Source organism: Biomphalaria glabrata, chromosome 10 (genome assembly GCF_947242115.1).
Source record: "Biomphalaria glabrata chromosome 10, xgBioGlab47.1, whole genome shotgun sequence".
NCBI lineage: Eukaryota > Metazoa > Mollusca > Gastropoda > Planorbidae > Biomphalaria > Biomphalaria glabrata.
In genome coordinates this window covers 43,374,283-43,395,062 of record NC_074720.1, presented here as the reverse complement: position 1 = coordinate 43,395,062, position 20,780 = coordinate 43,374,283, and the positions used below count along the sequence as shown (strand labels likewise).

Sequence of the window (20,780 nt, the reverse complement as noted above, 5' to 3'; positions counted from 1 at the left end):
TATCAGGATGCGCGCGTGCTCCTTCTTTGTCCTCCTTGTCTGACACCCCCCCCCCCCCACCACACCTCCTGGTCGCGTGAGCAGGTGACAGGATCTTTGTCATTAATAGGGCTACCTCGTTTTGGCGCCAGACGAATGATTTTCATTCATAGAAACAATTGAATAGTATGGTTCAAATTGATTAACGACGCCTTAGACACAATCAGTTTTGTGAACTGAAAACAACCATTTTACTTCTAGATCTAATAGGCTACCATATTATTTCTGAATCTTGAGGCTACCATCAGGGGCGGACTGGCTATATGGGCATTTGGGCAAATGCCCGGTGGGCCGGTACCAAAATGGGCCGGTGGGGCCACCGAAATGCCTCATGGACGCCACTGTATCAAATTGTTAAAGGTCTTATTATTTGCTATTATAAAAGGGACCCTCTATGAGTCGTGTTTAAAAAAAATCTGACTCTACAGTGTAATACTAATTTAATCTAACACATTTTCCGAAATAATATAATTGTCTACATCCATATACAGTGCTACTAGTAGGCTTCATCCTTTTAGGACCTACACTCTGAATGATTAAAAAGCAACATGGGGTACTATATTTATTATAAAGATATTGAGTTTACTAGTGTTTTATCGATACATATTCAAACTTAACCTAGTGATTTTGATGACAGGTAGACTTAGAATTGGAATCCCGTCTATTTATGGGCCCAATTGTAAACAATTGCCCGGGCCGATTTTGACACCCAGTCCGCCCCTGGCTACCATTTTAGTCCTGAATCTAATATTCTTTCTCTTCTCCTGTTCTTCGCATTGTATGTCCAATCCAGCCCTCATTTGCGTTTTTTTTTTTTTTTTTTAATTTCTTGCTCTAAAGGAGTTTCCTGGGTTGTTCTTAAAGGCAGGGCCGGTCCTAACAATTGCGGGGCCGTATGCGATCGCGCCGGGCCTAGTCTGGGTGGGAATAAGGATAGTAAGTGAAAATTAAGATTTTGTATTAGAATTTTAATTCGACTTTGAATTTTATTCATTGTTTACTAAGTACAAAATTGCGATCAAACTAACTTTACTTTACGAACCTTGCAACCTATGGCATATTTATATGCCAGTGACTATAAAAGTAAATAAAGTATTGGAACTTTCGATTAAGGTGAAAATTTGCCCGGTCATTGCATTTTATTACATAAAAGCTGACAATACCTTTTATCGCGCGTAGTGTTGGCATTTTCCGCAATGAAAGACACCCACACATGAAATTTGTGTGTATATTTTTAGGAGATTTTTCTGAGTTTTCCGGAGATTTGAATAAATTTTAATAAATTCAGGAGATTTCCAGGAATTTTTTTTTATATATATTTTGCAATTTATTAATTACACCTAGAATTAGCGCGGGGCCTATGAAAGCGCGAGGCCCACTGCGACCGCATAGGTTGCAGTGGCCTAAGACCGGCCCTGCTTAAAGGCTGTAGTTTGAGATTGTGTTCAGCCATCTAACACGCATTGCTAGATTTACTCAGGGACACGCGTAAAGCGTAATCATCTTCTTTTTTAAAGCGAGGTATGTATTTTTTTCATTAGATATAAGAATATTGGGTGTGCGATGGCTGAGAGGTAAATCTCTGGGCTTCTGAACCTGGAGTCCTGGGTTCGAATCTCGGTGAAGACTGGGATTTTGAATGGGGTAGTTCCGGATCTCTTCTCAGTCACGTGGGTGTGTTGTTTACATTAATGACCTCATTGATTTCATTGTAATTTAAACATGAAAATAGTCCAGATCTAGACATCTTGAAGTAATAAAAAGTATGTTACAATAACTCACTAATGTTTATGCTTATTTAGTAGGATTACTAGATCTAGGCTAGCACTAAATCTAGATCTACATCTTATCATGGGAAGATATTGCCATTATTGCCATGTATAAGACCACAGTCACGTGACTTTTTATAAAGTAGGTTAGAGATTCGGAACCACCTCATTACGGGATTTTTAGTGCGCCCCCGAGTCCACCCAACTCTAATGAGTACCTGACTGAAGTTTGAGGAAAGCAAAAGCGGGTGGTGGTTGTGCTGGCCACATGACACCCTGCTCGTTAACCGTTGTCCAAAAGAAACAGATGACACTAACATTATCTGCCCTATAGATCGCAAGGTCTGAAATGGGAACTTTACTTTAAGACAGTGGTTTTCAACCTTTTAAGCTCGGCGACCCCTTTTTACAACCCCCCACTCTGCCGCGACCCCCCCCCCCCTTGACACACACATACAGCAATAGAAGAGTAGGCAATAACAATCCATATTTTTCGATGGTCTTAAGCGACCCCTGGCAAATGATCAATCGACCCCCAAGGGGGTCGCGATCAACAGGTTGAGAACACCTGCTTTAAGATGATTAACATTATATGACGCAATACTTTTGTTAGTGAATGACTGGAGATTGTCTGTATTGCATTTTGTTACTCTCCGAGTCTCTGGACTCAATGAAAAAAAAATGTTTACATTTGTATTGAAGGTCAGTCAGTAATAATGAGTTAGAAATGCTTTTTTCGTCGATTTTTAGATCAATTGAAGCTAAATATATAAGGCTCTTAGTAAAAAGCAGGCCACACAAGGGCAAATCACAATACGTTGGCTTAATGATGTAGAGGCAGATCTACAGTAGTTAAGAGTTTGGGCAGGGCCGGACTTAGGCATAAGCAAACTAGGCAGCCGCCTAGCTAGGGCTTCGAATTGGTAGAGCATCAGAACTTAAACATAGTAGAACACTATGACTCTATGTTTACTTGTCTAAGTCTGTCTCTACTGTGACTCTATGTTTACTTGTCTAAGTCTGTCTCTACTGTGACTCTATGTTTACTAGTCTAACTCTGTCTCTACTATGACTCTATGTTTACTAGTCTAACTCTGTCTCTACTGTGACTCTATGTTTACTAGTCTAACTCTGTCTCTACTATGACTCTATGTTTACTAGTCTAACTCTGTCTCTATTATGACTCTATGTTTACTAGTCTAACTCTGTCTCTACTATGACATTTTGTTTACCAGTCTAACTCTGTCTCTACTATGACATTTTGTTTACTAGTCTAACTTGGTCTCTAGTTCTGTCGCGATGTCTGAATTTCAGTTATTTATCGATTTAGATATAGACGGGCAGGTTTTGCGTAATTTTATTTTCGCATTTTGGGGGAGGGGGGGGCATCAAATTCACTTCGCCAAGGGGCCTCCAATTATCCAAGGCCGGCGCTGGACCGGGCATGGAGACGACAAGTTCAGGAGCGATCAGAAGATATGTCGAAGCAGACCAGGACCCACCAATGGCTGTAGCGCCACCTGGTGATGGTTTTAATTTTACTTAAGAGATATAGTCTGTTTGAATGGTTATCATTCAGTGTAGACATAAAAGGTCCGTGTGCCTAACATGAAGTGTGTAGATCACTTTGCTGGTGTGTTAGGCCATTCTCAATGCCAATGGTAGGCATTTGTTCGGAAAAGCATTTGAGAAGAGAAAAAAAAATCTGTGTTGGAAAGTTATAAATAGATCTATCATAAGCATTTTCGGATTTTCCCGAAAGATAGCCACCGAACCCACGCTAACAAAAAAAATGGTTGTAATTTAAGATTTTCCCATATGTCTATGGTTTTTCTCTTTCCCCCCCCCCCCTCCCCCACCTCCCAAAAGGCCTATTATTATTATTATTGAAATCATGAGCTAATCATTTTTATTGATATTTTATAACTGTGTGTGTTAGATGCTTTTAAACTTTTGATGGAAGGAATTTGAAGGAAATAATTTAGAAATTTCTAGTTCGATTTAATGGTAGAGAATTCAATCTGAGGGAGAGAGAGAAGAAAAAAAAGAAGAAAGAGAAGAGAGAGAGACAGAAGAGAGAGAGAGAAGAAAAAAAAGAAGAAAGAGAAGAGAGAGAGAGACAGAAGAGAGAGAGAGAGAGAGAGAAGAAAGAGAGATCGAGAAGAGAGAGAGAGAGAGAGAAGAGATGAAAGAGAGAAAGATAAGGCGACCTCACTACGAGATTAATTTCAAGAGCTCAGATATATATTTACTTGATGTTGTATGGTCAACAAAATGATTTACCAAAGGTATTCTGTTTATTTGTACTGTGAGGGTCGGGTCAAGAGGCGTGCTGGCTAATTTGTAAAGCGCTTGGCTTCTGAACCGGAGATCCTAGGCTCGAAAACTATGACTTTTAACTTCGGGATCTTTAGCTGAGCCCACCCAGCTCTAGTAGGTACTTGGGTACCCTCGTTATCCGATGGCCACAGAAACAGATTATCTTTACCTATAGATCGCAAGGTCTTGAAGGGAAACTTTTAGGTCGGGTCACTGTCCGGTCAGTACCCAGTTGCAAAGTTTAGACCACACTCAGCCCTCCCCCTCCTTTTTCTTGCTCTTGACCTGTGTGATAACACCCCCCGCATTTCGCCAAACTAGATCTAGCATGGTTTCGTCTAGGGCTTTTAGAAGTAAAAAAAAATATCACCCCCACCCACAAGAATGGGTCAGCTCAATTTCTCAACAGTCATTCTTTCCATAAATACTAGATCGAGTCTAGATGTAGTTAGATTACTATTAGATCAAGTCCAGTAACCCTATTATAAGAAATAGAACTTATACCACCTTGGACTAGATAAGATGTAAACACTAGTGCTAGTCTATGATATAGTCTTTCTAGTACAGCGGTTCTCAACCATTTAGGCTCGGCGACCCCTTTTTACAACCCCCCCCCCACTCTGCCGCGACCCCCGCCCCTTCCGCATACACACACAGCAATAGAAGAATGAACAAAATTCTTTTTTTTTTTTCGATGGTCTTAGTCTACCCCTTGCAAATTGTCAATCGACCCCCCAAAGGGGTCGCGACCCACAGGTTGAGAACCCCTGTTCTAGTACATCTAGTGTGGGTTGTCTATTATATGAGCATTAGCACAGATCATTGGACTGAAGGAAGGTCTTTGCGAGCACCGGGGACCTTGTGATATGGCCATACAGTTTTAGTTTGATTTTTTATTTTTTTTTACAGTGGTCACTAGGTCACCGCTGTCATAGCTTATTAGTCAGACGAAAATTAAAATATTTTATCCTCAAGCTTACGTAGACCGGAAGCTCGAGGTATTTTTTTTTTAGTTCACAAAAACAAGAAACTATGGGAGAACTACACATACATGGACACCCTATAGCAGGGGCGTAGCTAGAAATTTTCCATTATTTGAGGGCCCGGGGGCTTGATTTCTTTGGTGGCCCCTGCATTCTGTGTAATATTTAATATTTAAGTGGGGGCCCGGGGCGATTTTTAATTCCTTCCCTACTCCTCCCACCCTAGCTACGCTACTGCTCTTTAGTCTATATTCTCAACTTTTTATGCTAACCAACTCAATTCCAAAATCCACGTATATATATATATATATTGAAGCCAACTCTTCTATGTCGATTATAGACTTGTACTGTTACATACACTTTGAAAGACGTTTGATCTTGAAATTTAGATTGATTTATGTGACCTATTGATGGGTAACCCCCTCTGAGTTGAAGGCGTGAGTAGGCCCTGGTTTAAAAGAACCTTTAGGGCTCTAAAGTGGGTTTCTAGCTGTAAGTGTTGTACATGTGACCAAAGCTAAATCCACACACTAGTGGCGTACAGAGGGTGCCCTGCACCACCACCCCGACCCCCACTAGTGTATTTGTCATAAGATTAAGAACAAGTCATCAGCCACCACCCCGACCACCACTAGTGTATGTGGCATAAGAGCAGTCATCAGTAATCACTTCAAAACTAACAACATCAACTGAACGACTTTAAAAGTTCCTCTTTCAGACTTTGCGGTCTATACGGCTGATGATGTCATCTGTTTCTGTGGCCCACTGTTAACGATGGTGTCATGTGGTCAAGACAACGACCAACCGCCTTTACTGTTCCCCCCATTAAAGCTAGATTGTCTCAGAGGCGCCCTAAAGATACCGAAATTAAAAATTCAAGGCTTCACTGAAATTCGAACCCGGGATCCACGGTTTAGAAGTCAAGCACTTTACCACTCAGCCACCGCGCCTTCAAACGACGTTAAGGAACTTAGAATTTGTAGCTACAGAAATATTTGTTTTTAAATGGAGTGTTGTGATACCATTTCACCCCCCCCCCAACCACAACCGATACACTCCCCCCCCCCCCTTTTTGTTACGAAACTGCCACACACACGCGCGAAAAAAAAATAGTCCACACCAGCTAAGATGGCAACGCTTGGCTTCACATCACACCAGCAGCTGTTGTAACATAAGGAATACTTTTAAAAGGACATTGTGTGGTCAGCCCATCGTCATACTGCCCTCACAACGCATTTACGATGTGACGTCATTCCGATTTGAAAGACTCAGGGGGGAAAATGCCCAGGTGGAGAGTAGCAGTCCAGCGCTAACCATTTAGAGTTCTCATACTAAAAATGAAATAACAGAATAAATTAAAACAAAAACAAAGCAATATCACATACGAGGGCAGGGCCGGTTTTAAGCAAGCGAAAGCCCGTGGCAGGATTTTTGTAGAGGCGCTTACCGAGACCAATCGTAATGAGGTAGTTCCGAATCTCTGACAAACTTTATAAAAAGTCACGTGACTGTGGTCTTATACATGGCAATAATGGCAATATCTTCCTATGATAAGATGTAGATCTAGATTTAGTGCTAGCCTAGATCTAGTAGACCTACTAAATAATCATTAAAAATTAGTGAATTATTGTAACATACTTTTTATTAATTAAGGATGTCTAGATCTACTAGACTATTTTCATGTTTAAATTACAATGAAATCAATGAGGTCATTAATGTAAACAACATACCCACGTGACCGAGAAGAGATCCGGAACTACCCCATTGTAGGCATGAACGCTGTTCTGTGGGCAATTTCGGGGCCGGATTTAGGTATACGGAGGCCCATGGAGCTGAATATTTGTGGAGGTTCCTTCACTTCCTCGAAAGCTTTAATAATAATCCACTTTTAATAATTATTAATAATCATAGTCATATCTGGAGGCGCGGTGGCTGAGCGGTAAAGCGCTTGACTTCCAAACCGGGGACAGGGGTTCGAATCCTGATGAAGACTGAGATATTTAATTTCGGGATCTTCGGGCGCTTCTGGGTCCACCCAGCTCTAATGGGTACCTGGCATTAGTTGGGGGAGAGTAAAGGCGGTTGGTCGTTGTGCTGGCCACATGACACCTTCGTTAACCGTGGGCCACAGAAATAGATGACCTTTACATCATCTGCCCCATAGACACCCTCGTTAACCGAAGCCTCAGAAACAGACCACAAAGTCTGAAAGGGGAGCTTTTTTTAATACTCATATCTAATAGCAAGCCATATTTGAGAAGAAAAAAAAGAGTACTTGTAAATTTTATCAAATGTTTATACTTAAAAAAAATACAATTATTCAATAACTCCAAATATACAGCCACATCTCTAAATATGTAGCAATTATTTCCCTTTTTTGATAGCTAACAAAGTACTAAATTACCAATTATTAATTAAATAATTGGTTAATTTTTTAACTTATTCATGTTTGTACAAGTAATAATTGTGTAAAGTTTCAACTTGATCCGAGAATGTGTGCAGGAGAAATAACGTGAACAAAAATTGTACCAGACAGACAGACAGACAGAGTTGATAAAAACTTTGTAAAAATGTCTGCATTACTCTTTCTCCCATCCCTCTCCTTTCATTTAACCATTAAGGCCTGATGTCGAGGGTCCGCCGATGTAACGCACCATTATTGGCGTGGACAAATAAAAGATTCGCTCCATTCTATCGTTTCGGAACAGACGCCTATGTTCGACCTTGCGCTCAATAGCTGAATATATGTTCGCGTGGGTGAGGGGTGAGGTGTGGAGTATAGACCTGGATTTGGCGGCTAGATATACAGAACAACAAAGAGAAGGCAACAATGCAGGGGACTGTACTTGTTTTTTTTTATCGGTGGACGCCGCCAAGCTCTTAATAGAGACGAGGACATCACGTGACACGAATTCCACCAGGTGTTACATGAGTGTCTGAGGTGAAGAAGTGGGGGGGGGGGACTAAGTGTTGCGTGAGAGCTTGTCAGCCCCGTTATGGGGAGAAGGAGGAGGGGGGGGGCGCACTAGCCAGGCCTATTTAATAGGTCTGAGGGTGGGGAGGGGGAAACCAAAGCCCCATATGCGAGGCCATTAATTTATATAATTGCCGTGTGTATAGGAGCACTGAAGGTGGTCTTCACACGGGCTCCGTCTGTTTTTATTAAGATAATTACACGAACGTTAATGGACTGCCAGAGCCCGCAACTAGAAGTGTGTGTGTGTGTGTGTGTGTGTGTGTTAATGTTTAGGTCCCACCTCCCTGTTTTCCCGGGGTATTTTTATCAACTAATTATTTGTATGATCAGTACTTGAGATTAGACATACACAGAAGACCCTATAGAAATAGATCTTAGGACGAATACAAACAAAATTAGACCTAGAGAATTAGACCTAGAGAATTAAACCTAGAGAATTATACCTAGAGAATTAGACCTAGAGAATTAGACCTAGAGAATTAGACCTAGAGAATTAGACATAGAGAATTAGACATAGAGAATTAAACATAGAGAATTAGACTTAGAGAATAAGACTTAGAAAATAAGACCTAGAGAATTAGACCTACACTTGGAGAACGTACATTTAGACAATACAAACAAAAATTATACCTAGAGAATTAGACCTAGAGAATTAGACCTAGAGAATTAGACCTAGAGAATTAGACATAGAGAATTAGACATAGACAATTAGACCTAGAGAATTAGACCTAAAGAATTAGACCTAAAGAATTAGACCTAGAGAATTAGACCTAGAGAATTAGACATAGAGAATAAGACTTAGAAAATAAGACCTAGAGAATTAGACCTACACTTGGGGAACGTACATACAAAATGAGGCTACAGTTTATGTTTATGTACAATTTTTAAAATTCAGATTTACAAGTTTTTGTGCCTAGTTATTGAAAAAAAAAAAAAAAAGAATTATCCTTGACTCCTTGTCTTGTACATTGCTAAATATTTCCTCAGTGGCGTAGCTAGGATGGGGGAGAATTTGAAAATCCCTCCGGGACCCCATTTGAAGGTAGCCCCCAAATTATTGTTTTTTTACATTGAAAATAAAATATTACGCATAATACAGGGGCCTCTAAACAGGTCAAGTTCCCTGGACCCCAAAAGAAACAAAAATCCTATCTACGCCCCTGATTTCCCTCTAGTTCTGGATTTGTTTTTTCTAAATGAGACAATATGACCCAAACTATTTGGGAAATATACAGGTTGGTTAAAAAGTTGGTGGACGGTATCTTGTAATGAATGGATTGGTCCTGGCTTCTATGCAGGCCTCACTCTTACTCAGTATAAATCTTTGGACCATGTGGTAGTGTTTGCAGCTTTGATGCGGAGACCATGGCAGTCTGTGAAGCCTTAAAGGTTATTGACTCTCAACTCGGCGAGGGACATTTCAGGGCAACACAGGTTGTTGTGGTCACTGACTCAAAATCTGTACTACAGGCTTTGCAAAGCCCTGGACCATGCCCCCCCCCCCCCCAGTATCGACACTGTCATCATGGCTTCACACAACATAAAGCAGCGCTATGGCACCCCTGTAATAATGCAGTGGGTACTGAGTCACATAGGTGTGACTGGCAAAGCTATTGCAGACTTCTTGGCCCAACAAGGAGGGCAAATTCCACCCACCGAACAGGCTTTAAGTTTCCACCATGCTCTGGCTATAATTTAAAAAAAAAACAGAAATGGAAAAGTGGTTTGAGTGCTGGGAAAAATCCCCAAAAGCACGCAGAGTCTGGGAGCGCATGAGGCGCCCTAACCGCACTTCCCCGAGGTGGAGGCTATTATAGCACAGTGCAGGACAGGCCACTGTCCAGTTGGCTCATATTTCTCACGGCTATGGCCAAATTTTGATTCACGGTGCCCCCGCTGCGGGGAAGAAGAGGAAACCGTGCCTCATATTCTGTTTGACTGCCCCAGACTTGCTGATCTCCGTCTCGACAGGTCTGGGAAACCCAAAATTCTCGACCTGTATGGTGACGTGTATGCACTACGCAAGACAGCAGGGTTTCTGTCCAGGGCTTTTGCAAGAGAGGATTTAAGCCTCTTAGGCCCTCACTCAAATGGAGTTTGATGATGATGATTATGATGATGATGAAGATGATGATGATGATGAAGATGATGATGATGATGATGATGAAGATGATGATGATGATGATGATGATGATGATGATGAAGATGATGATGATGATGATGATGATGATGATGATGATGATGATGATGATGATGATGATGATGATTATGATAATGATGAAGATGATGATGATGAGGATGATGATGATGAAGATGATGATGATGATGATGATGATGATGAAGATGATGATGATGATGATGATGATGAGGATGAGGATGAGGATGAGGATGAGGATGATGATGCAGGCCTCCAGCAGAACATAGTTTGTATGTCAGTCTTGAAATAAAGAACTAGAAAATATAAATACATAGGTCGGTGCACATTCTGCACTGATAGGGTGAGATTAACTAGTTCTAAATCTAGAAAGAAACATGAATTGAGAAAACTTGCTATTTCAAAGCAAAAACAAGACACACGTGTTGGCAGAGTTGTTTTGAAGTCTCAAGACAAAGGGAAAGATAACTATTGACCACAAATTAACAAACTTTCAAAATGTGTGTTTCTTCCGTGGGAAAAAATAATATCTTTGCTGGATATCTGCATGCCTCCCAAGTGTGTGTGTGTGAGTCTGTGTGATTTAAGTCGGGGAAAACATTCTCACTTGGGGAACAGTTCAAACACGGGGCGATTCTTGAATCAACAGGAGAAATCGCCATTGTATTTTAGCACATCAACAGCAAGCAGTGGTCACGTCCTCGGACACACACTAAGAGGCACACACACATTAGATAACACACACACAAACACACTCTATTACACGCATTAAAACACAATAAATATTTCACATCTATCTATCTAGTCTGTCTGTCTCTCTCTGTCTTTCTCACTCTCTCTGTCTTTCTCAATCTCTCTGTCTTTCTCTCTCTCTCTCTCTCTCTCTCTCTCTCTCTCTCTCTCTCTCTCTCTCTCTCTGTCTCTATATCTGTATCTCTCTATGTCTGACTGTGTATCATTCTAGTAGAGTAACTAGTAAAACCTAGATGCTTGGGTGTACTGTCTTGATAAGAACCTATATGCTTATTTGTAGTCTTGATATGAACCAAGATGCTTATTTGAACTGTCTTGATATGAACCAAAATGCTTATTTGTACTGTCTTGATATGAACCAAGATGCTTATTTGTACTGTCTTGATATGAACCTATATGCTTATTTGTGCTGTCTTGATATGAACCAAGATGCTTATTTGTACTGTCTTGATATGAACCTAGATGCTTATTTGTACTGTCTTGATATGAACCTATATGCTCATTTGTACTGTCTTGATATGAACCAAGATGCTTATTTGTACTGTCTTGATATGAACCTATATGCTTATTTGTACTGTCTTGATATGAACCTATATGCTTATTTGTGCTGTCTTGATATGAACCAAGATGCTTATTTGTACTGTCTTGATATGAACCAAGATGCTTATTTGTACTGTCTTGATATGAACCAAGATGCTTATTAGTACTGTCTTGATATGAGCCTATATGCTTATTTGTACTGTCTTGATGCTTATTTGTACTGTCTTGATATGAACCTAGATGCTTATTTTTACTGTCTTGATATGAGCCTATATGCTTATTTGTACTGTCTTGATGCTTATTTGTACTGTCTTGATATGAACCTAGATGCTTATTTTTACTGTCTTGATATGAGCCTATATGCTTATTTGTACTGTCTTGATGCTTATTTGTACTGTCTTGATATGAACCAAGATGCTTATTTGTACTGTCTTGATATGAGCCTATATGCTTATTTGTACTGTCTTGATATGAACCAATATGCTTATTTGTACTGTCTTGATATGAACCTAGATGCTTATTTGTACTGTCTTGATATGAACCAATATGCTTATTTGTACTGTCTTGATATGAACCAAGATGCTTATTTGTACTGTCTTGATATGAACCTATATGCTTATTTGTACTGTCTTGATATGAACCTATATGCTTATTTGTGCTGTCTTGATATGAACCAAGATGCTTATTTGTACTGTCTTGATATGAACCAAGATGCTTATTTGTACTGTCTTGATATGAACCAAGATGCTTATTTGTACTGTCTTGATATGAACCAAGATGCTTATTTGTACTGTCTTGATATGAACCTATATGCTTATTTGTGCTGTCTTGATATGAACCAAGATGCTTATTTGTACTGTCTTGATATGAACCAAGATGCTTATTTGTACTGTCTTGATATGAACCAAGATGCTTATTTGTACTGTCTTGATATTGTTAGACACCTTATTTATATAGGTTAGTTATTTTAGTTATTTAGCGACGCACCATAGTAGACGCATATTGAACGGGACTAGTGACGTTTGGGATATGTTGGGTTAGAGACCGGAAAATCAGTTAGCGATAGAACATTCCAGGGTAACGACGTGTTTAGTGACAGAGACTTCTACTGTGGCCCTTTTATCATAATAAATACATGTTGAATAGTTCATCAGAGTCGACTACATCTCTTCACTAGTTAAAATAGATGTGCCAGTTCTTGTTTGTGTTGTTGGTCAACTACACGTAATACACCCGAACAATTACACCCAAACGATTGCAGAGTAATTGGTTGACTTCAAGACAGCCTGAACTAGCAACATCACAGTGGCGACCCCGAACCTCGAAGCCGGACCCCTGGTGAAGCCGAACATCGAACCGAACCTCGAAGCCGGACCCCTGATGAAGCTGAACATCGAACCGGACCTCGAAGCAGAACGTTTACTCAGGTGAGGGTCGTGCACTCGAAGATATAAGATTTCATCGGAGTACGGCTGAACACAGCATTATCGCAGAGTGACTTTGTTTTGGATCTACAAGCAGTCGTCGCCTGTTTGATCGCACGTTCAACGAGCCGTTAACTCAGGGTGACCTTCGTCAGGACCGTAATCATCGCAACGCCTGATCTTCATATGCTGAATCGACCTACAGCCAGAGAAACCGTTCATTCATAACGGGTGAGAGATCGTTAGTGAACCTGTTGGACATATTTTTTCTTCGTCATAGGAGCCACATTGAGTATCAAGTTTTACCTCGTCAGTTTCGAGAAGGACAGTTTACCCGCTGTCAGAAGTATTGTGAGTACTACAAGTTTGGTAGCTAACTAAATCGAAATCGCTCTGTCGTCTTACCCTTGGAGAGATTCTTGTGGAGCAGTTTGCTCATTGAACCGGTTGCTTGCCACGTTTATAACGGTCACTGTGTTTAACCTTTGGAAGGTTAGTGAAGTAATCTTTATCAGTACTGAACATTGATATATCTAGTATTCGTCGGTCTAGACCATATCTAGACTTGTTGATATTGCAGTTGTGGAAACAGCTACATCCACTTAATCTCGTTGAAAACCGTTAGTCGTATAACGGAACGTCGTCGGAGGTGACCTTGGTCTCACCTAGTCTACATTGGACAGTTTGGTCTAGTGAAGCAGAGTACAACAGCAAACTTCGTCGTACTACCAGAGTAGCAGCAGAAGCAGTGAACTATTTTAGAGAACCGTTATTCGTCAGCCCAGATCAAGTCATCGTCAAGAAAGCCGTTATTCGTCAGCCCAGATCAAGTCATCGTCAAGAAATTCGTTATTCGTCAGTCGTCCAGATCAAGTTGTCGTCAAGAGACTGTTATTTGTCAGTAGTCGTCTACACAAGTCAAGTCATCGCCAGAAGAACCGTTAACCTATTCGTCAGTAACTGTGTACACAAGGTCGTCGGAACTACACATACGGTCATCAACAGTCGTCGAAGAAACTGGAACATTTTGCTGTGGCATATCAGGACATCTGTGGCATTACGTGGGATACTGGTAGCACCGGAGAACAGAGTCAGAACTGGAAGAGAGGCAGTGGAATTTGTTGTGATCTAACATATTCGGGAGTCCGAACAAAGGGATCTTTCTTATCAAAAGCTAAGTGCCATTTTTCTTATTAGTATATGTTTAGATTGCCCTTAGAAATAGATATCTATTTTGTCTAAATTTGGTACGTTAGCCTGAGTAAAATCAGGTGGTGCGCCTTAAAACCCGTCGGGGTAGAAGACGTAATTTAGATGAAAAGCTATATTATACGTTTAGGGTTGTAATTTGTTTTGTTTGTGCAAACGTCATATCCGTTGTTGCCTGGTTACTTCGTGACGTTATCATTGTGTGCCATATTGTCACATCCCAACCCATAGTGATAGTCTCATTTAATTATTTCATTTGTTTATATTATTTTAAATTATTTATTTTTATTAATTTAATTAGATCTGTATTTTTTTTTCACTTAATGATAGAAAGTGCGGGTAGGATTCTTTTACTGTGAATCAGACTAAAATAATTTTAGTTTGAGCGGTTAAAATCAATTATGATTTTGCCATGAGAATAATGCCGAAACTGGCTATGTAGTCAAACACTATCGTCTGGCTAAATTTAGATCTGCAAATTGTTGTACATCTCTTTGGTACAATTTAATTATCTAGACTCTACTTTGAAATATTATTAAGTTGAAGATGAATGAAGGTAGTACATTCTAGATATATATATCTTGTTGAAGATATATTTGACACTGTATACACATATTTGTTTCGTATGGTTAAATAGAACCATAATCTACTCTAGATCTAGACTCTAGACAGTCCTTGAATTTACTCTAAACACTTCACTGTGACTTCAGTCATACCAGATTTTAAAATTGATCATAGTTATTCATACTAGATCTAAAAGTCATAGTGCTCTTGATAACTATAGATCTAAATAGTATTATTATACATACTATAATATACTAGATTTAAATTTGTGTGTAATACTGGACCTAATATACAGATTTGAATATAACCATAATAACTCAGACTAGATTTACACATTTACTAAATCTATAGATAGAGACATAACACTTAAAACTGGTATAAAAGTGTGTAAAAACTTTTAAAGTATAGCCATAACCAATATAGGCTAAGGAAAAATATATATAAAATATAAAACACAATGGCTACATCATCATATGGGGACCTTAAGGAGGTTAAGGAAACAGCTATGCAGGATGGAAAGGCCATGGAGTTAAAAGGAAAAGACTTAGCCGCTTATGTACAGCAAGTTGTGAGGGAAGAAATGGAACGTCAAGATAAAATAAGAAGGGAAAAAGAAGAGATAGAAAGACAAGAAGAACATCAAAGACAAGAGATAGAGAGGCAAGAAAGGATCAGAAAGGAAGAATATGAGAAACAAAAAGAGGACCAAGATAGGCAAGACAAGGAGAGAGAAAAAATTAGAGAACATGAAGCTAAAATGGAGAAGATGAGATTGGATGCAGCACAAGCCAGAGCCCAAACTGAACAAGGAAATAACACAAATAACTCAAATAATTATACCACTCAAAGAGACAACCCTAATTCACAAACATGGCTAAAGAGAAAAATACAAAGTTTTGATGAACAGAAGGATGACATTGGTGATTTCCTGAAAAGATATGAGGCAAAAATGTCTACATTTAATATGCCTGAAGAGGAATGGTCTGAAATACTGATAGACTTTGTTCATGGTCAAGCTCTAACAATATGCCAAAATCATGACCATCATATTGATGATAGTTATCAAGTTTTAAAAAGAGAATTATTGAATGCCTATGGTCATAATGCTACAACTTTTAGAAAGAAATATTTTGACAATATACCATCATTAGAAATAGAACCCCAAACTACCATTAATATGGAAAAGGATTTCTTCAATAAGTGGGTAAAATTAGAAAAAGTGAATAACTCTTATGAGGGATTAAAAAATTTTATTCTAGTGGACAACTTTGTAAATAAATGTGATCCTCAGTTACAATCTTTTATTAAAGAAAGAAACCCAAAAACTATAGATGAAATAACAGAAATAATGAGAGTATACAAAAATGCCTATCCAAATAAACCATTTTCTGATAGGGATAAGAGCAAAGTAGATTTAATAGGATACACCAAAGAAAATGTTGATAGAAGTAGAAATAGAAACAGATCAAATAGTGGAAATAGAAAATATAGTGAAATAACTTGTTTTAAATGTCAAGGAAAAGGTCATATAGCAGCTAACTGTAGAAGAGGGAATAGTAGGTCTGGAAGTAGAAATAGACACAATGAACAAAATAACAGTAGATATAGGAGTAGAGATAGGAATGACAGGGGAAATTATAGAAATAGAAGTTACAGTAGGGAATACAAAAACAAAGGTATAGATAGGATATACTTCATGGAAGGAAATAGGAACAATTTTGCAGTGTACCCAGGGTTTGTAGATAGAATTCCAGTGGAATTAATCAGGGATTCAGGTTGTAACACCTTGGCAGTAAAAACTAAATTTGTCAAACCTCATTGGTATAAAGGGTTTACTAGGAAAGTAGAATTAGCAGATGGCACAGTAAGGGAATTTAAAGCTATAAGGGTATACATTGAAACCCCATTTTTCACTGGTTATTGTGATGGCATTGCAATACCAGAAATGAGATATGATATGTTAGTAGGAAACATAAAAGGAGTTAAAGAATGTTCAAGAAAAGAATTAGAAGACTGGCAAAACAAATACAAAAACATAAGACAAAATCATGAAAACATAGAAACACAAAATATAACAAGTATGGTAATAACAAGATCAATGAATAAACAAGATGAGAAACAGGAAAATACAATAAATGTAATTAGTAATGATAAAGAAAAAGAAACCAGTAATGTAATACAAATAGAAAATACAGATATTAAGAAAAGAGAGATAGAAAATGAAACACAAAATAGTCTTGAAACACAAATATCTCAAAGTGAAAAAGAAACAATACCCAAATTTGCATTAGAACAAATGAATGATAATATTATTGGGAAAATATATTCAAGAATATCAGATAAAAACAATAATAATCCAATGGAGAAATTTTGTATAGAGAATAAAATATTGTTTAGACAAACAAGTAATGATAACAAGAAAATAAAACAACTTGTCTTACCACAGAAATATTGGAAAGATGTTTTAATCATGACACATGATAATAATTTAGCAGCACATAGGGGAGTAAAGAAATGTTATAGGAATTTGTCAAAACAAGTATTTTGGCCCAAAATGAAAGCAACAATCAACAAATACATAAACTCATGTGACATATGTCAAAAGAGATCTAACAAAAGCCTAGTGAATAAAGCACCTATTCAAGAAATGGATGAACCTACAGCACCATTTCAGAAAGTATCTATTGATTTAATAGGTCCTTTAATTCAAACTGAAAATAATAACAAATACATTCTAACAGTAATAGACATGTTTAGTAGGTACCCAGAGGCAATCCCATTATCAAATACAAGTGCAGAGAATATCATTAATGCCATAACTCAAAAAGTAATTACAAGACATGGTATACCTAAAATTATATTGAGTGATCAGGGATCTCAGTTTAAGTCAGAACAATTTAAGAAATGGACTAAACAATACAATATACAACACATATACTCTTCGGTTTACCACCCAGAGAGTGGTTCATTAAAAAGATCACTAACAAAGATAATTCAGAACAATCAGAACAAGTGGGATCATTACATTAACTATGTACTATTTGCTCATAGAAACAACATCCATGAAGCAACACAATTTTCACCATATGAAATAATACATGGAAGAAAACCCAGAGATGAATTAGATGTTTTTAAAGAAAATCTAATAGACAATGAGAATAAATTAAATAATGACAGTGAAACAACAATCACAACAGAATTGAAAGAAATATGGACTCAAGCATATAACAACAATAAGAAGTACAAACAAAGTGCTCATGAGAATCTAAATAAGAAAAGACAATTGAAAACACTAGAAGTAGGAAACAATGTATTAATATTGATAAATGACCTGAAAAATAAAATTGGTAAACAATGGAAAGGTCCATTTAAAGTGATAAAACAAATTAGTGATGTGAATTATCAAATTGAAATAAATGGGAAAGTTAAAACATATCACATAAATAATTTGAAACTGTATCATGATAGAGAAGATGAATTGATACAAAACATTCAGGAGGAAATAGAAAATAAATTTTCAGAAAGAGAAGAATGCTTGATGATAATAACAAATGAAAATCACAATGAAAATGATATTAAGGAAATACCTGTAATAGAAACAAAAGAGAATCAAACTTGGCAAAAGATTAATCTTAATAATTTAACTAAGGAAAAGTCAAAAGATATAACTAAAATAATACATGAATACAAAGAAATTTTTTCCAGCATACCAGGAAAAACTAATATTATTAAACATGACATTAAAGTAACAGACTCAAAACCTATCAAGCTTAAGCCATATAGAATACCGCTACATTTACAAGACAAAGTAAAGAAAGAAATAGACAATTTACTAGAATCAGGTATAATTGAGCCATCAACATCTCCTTATGCTTCACCAATTGTGATAGCCAAAAAGAAGAATGGAGATATAAGGTTATGTATTGATTATAGGAAACTTAACAACATCACAGAATTTGACCCATATCCAATGCCAAATATAGAGGATATTTTACATAAATTAAATGGAGCAAAATTTTTTACTAAATTAGATTTAACTAAAGGTTATTGGCAAATACCTTTAACAGAAAATGCTAAACCTTACACAGCATTTGTGACACCATATGGTATTTTTCAATGGAATTATATGAGTTTTGGATTAGTAAATGCACCTGCCACATTTAATAGAATGATGAACATGATAATTGGAAACAAAGAAAATGTTATTTGCTATTTGGATGACATATGTATTTTTAATAATAGTTGGGAGGAACATTTGGTAGATGTAAAAGAAGTATTCAAAATAATAAAAGAAAGTGGACTTACAATTCAAGCAGAAAAAGTAGAAATAGGATTGGAGGAAATAATTTTCTTAGGACATAAAGTAAATAACAACATGATTAGCCCTATTGAAGATAACATAAAGAAAGTACTTAATATTGAAATACCTACAACAAAAAGACAAATTAAAAGCATATTAGGAATAGTAAATTATTACAGAAAGTTTATAAAGAACTTAGCAGAAATAGTGAATCCACTAAATGACTTACTTAAAAAAGGAAAACCTCAAAAAGTAGTTTGTAATGAGGAATGTGTGAAAGCTATTGACAGAATTAAAGATGTTTTTAGTCATGAACTAATATTAAGACTACCTGATAAAGACAAAATATTTTATGTCACAACTGATGCATCTGGTAATGCTATTGGTGGTTGTTTAATGCAGAACTATGATAACTTACATCCTATATTATATGTAAGTAGAAAATTGTCAGAGGCAGAGAAAAAATATAGTGTCATTGAAAGAGAAGCCTTAGCTGTAATATGGGTAATTACTAAGCTAGAGAGCTATTTAATAGGAAGGAAATTCATTTTATTAACTGATCATAAACCTATTCAGTATATACAGCAAAAGAACATGAAAAACAGTCGTGTTTATAGATGGTTCTTAGCACTACAGGAGTATAAATTTGAAGTGAAAGCTATTAGTGGAGCTGTGAATATTGTAGCTGATTTATTGTCTAGAATGACATTGAAGTGAAACAATTGTGTAAATAAACTATGATTATATTGATTATGTAATATATATTAATATATTGACACCATTTATATGTTATGAAAAGGGAGATAAGTAAAGTTGATGTTAAGCATTTAAAAGTAAGTATGGATATTTTTTTTTTGTGTGAATCATTTCATATATCATTGACGAAAGTTAGTTCTATGGAAAAGGGTGAGTATAAAAGAAAAATGGACAAAAGCGTATAAAAGGGTGGTAAGAAAAAATTTATTGAATGTGTAAATAAAGTTTATAATTGTTTTTTTGAAATATTGTATTTTATCAGATTACTGCCAGTGAAGAACATTTGAGATGTATAGGACGTGCCCATAAGATGCCACATTTTCCTCCATGATGAACTATGTACCAATGAAGATGATTCTGGAATGTTATGAACTGTTATGAACATTGACATGAATATGAGGAACTGTCAAGATGAAGATGTCAAGATGAAGAGATCAAGATTTTATGTTTGTGGTCTTCCCCTTAAATTGAAAATGCCCTTGTAAGACTTGACAGTAGTGGAAAAATATTGACATATTTTTTTTTCAAGGGGGGGAGGAATCTGTTAGACACCTTATTTATATAGGTTAGTTATTTTAGTTATTTAGCGACGCACCATAGTAGACGCATATTGAACGGGACTAGTGACGTTTGGGATATGTTGGGTTAGAGACCGGAAAATCAGTTAGCGATAGAACATTCCAGGGTAACGACGTGTTTAGTGACAGAGACTTCTACTGTGGCCCTTTTATCATAATAAATACATGTTGAATAGTTCATCAGAGTCGACTACATCTCTTCACTAGTTAAAATAGATGTGCCAGTTCTTGTTTGTGTTGTTGGTCAACTACACGTAATACACCCGAACAATTACACCCAAACGATTGCAGAGTAATTGGTTGACTTCAAGACAGCCTGAACTAGCAACATCACAATATGAACCAAGATGCTTATTTGTACTGTCTTGATATGAACCTATATGCTTATTTGTGCTGTCTTGATATGAACCAAGA

General features: G+C 37.3%; 1 long non-coding RNA gene across 1 annotated transcript; it reads left to right on the top strand.

Annotated features, from left to right (window-relative positions):
* Positions 1–13,020: 13,020 nt before the first annotated feature.
* On the top strand, positions 13,021–20,544 carry LOC129928730 (uncharacterized). Its single transcript, XR_008780219.1, has 2 exons — positions 13,021–14,724; positions 20,051–20,544. It is a non-coding gene; the product is annotated as an uncharacterized LOC129928730 (long non-coding RNA).
* The last annotated feature ends 236 nt before the right edge of the window (positions 20,545–20,780 follow it).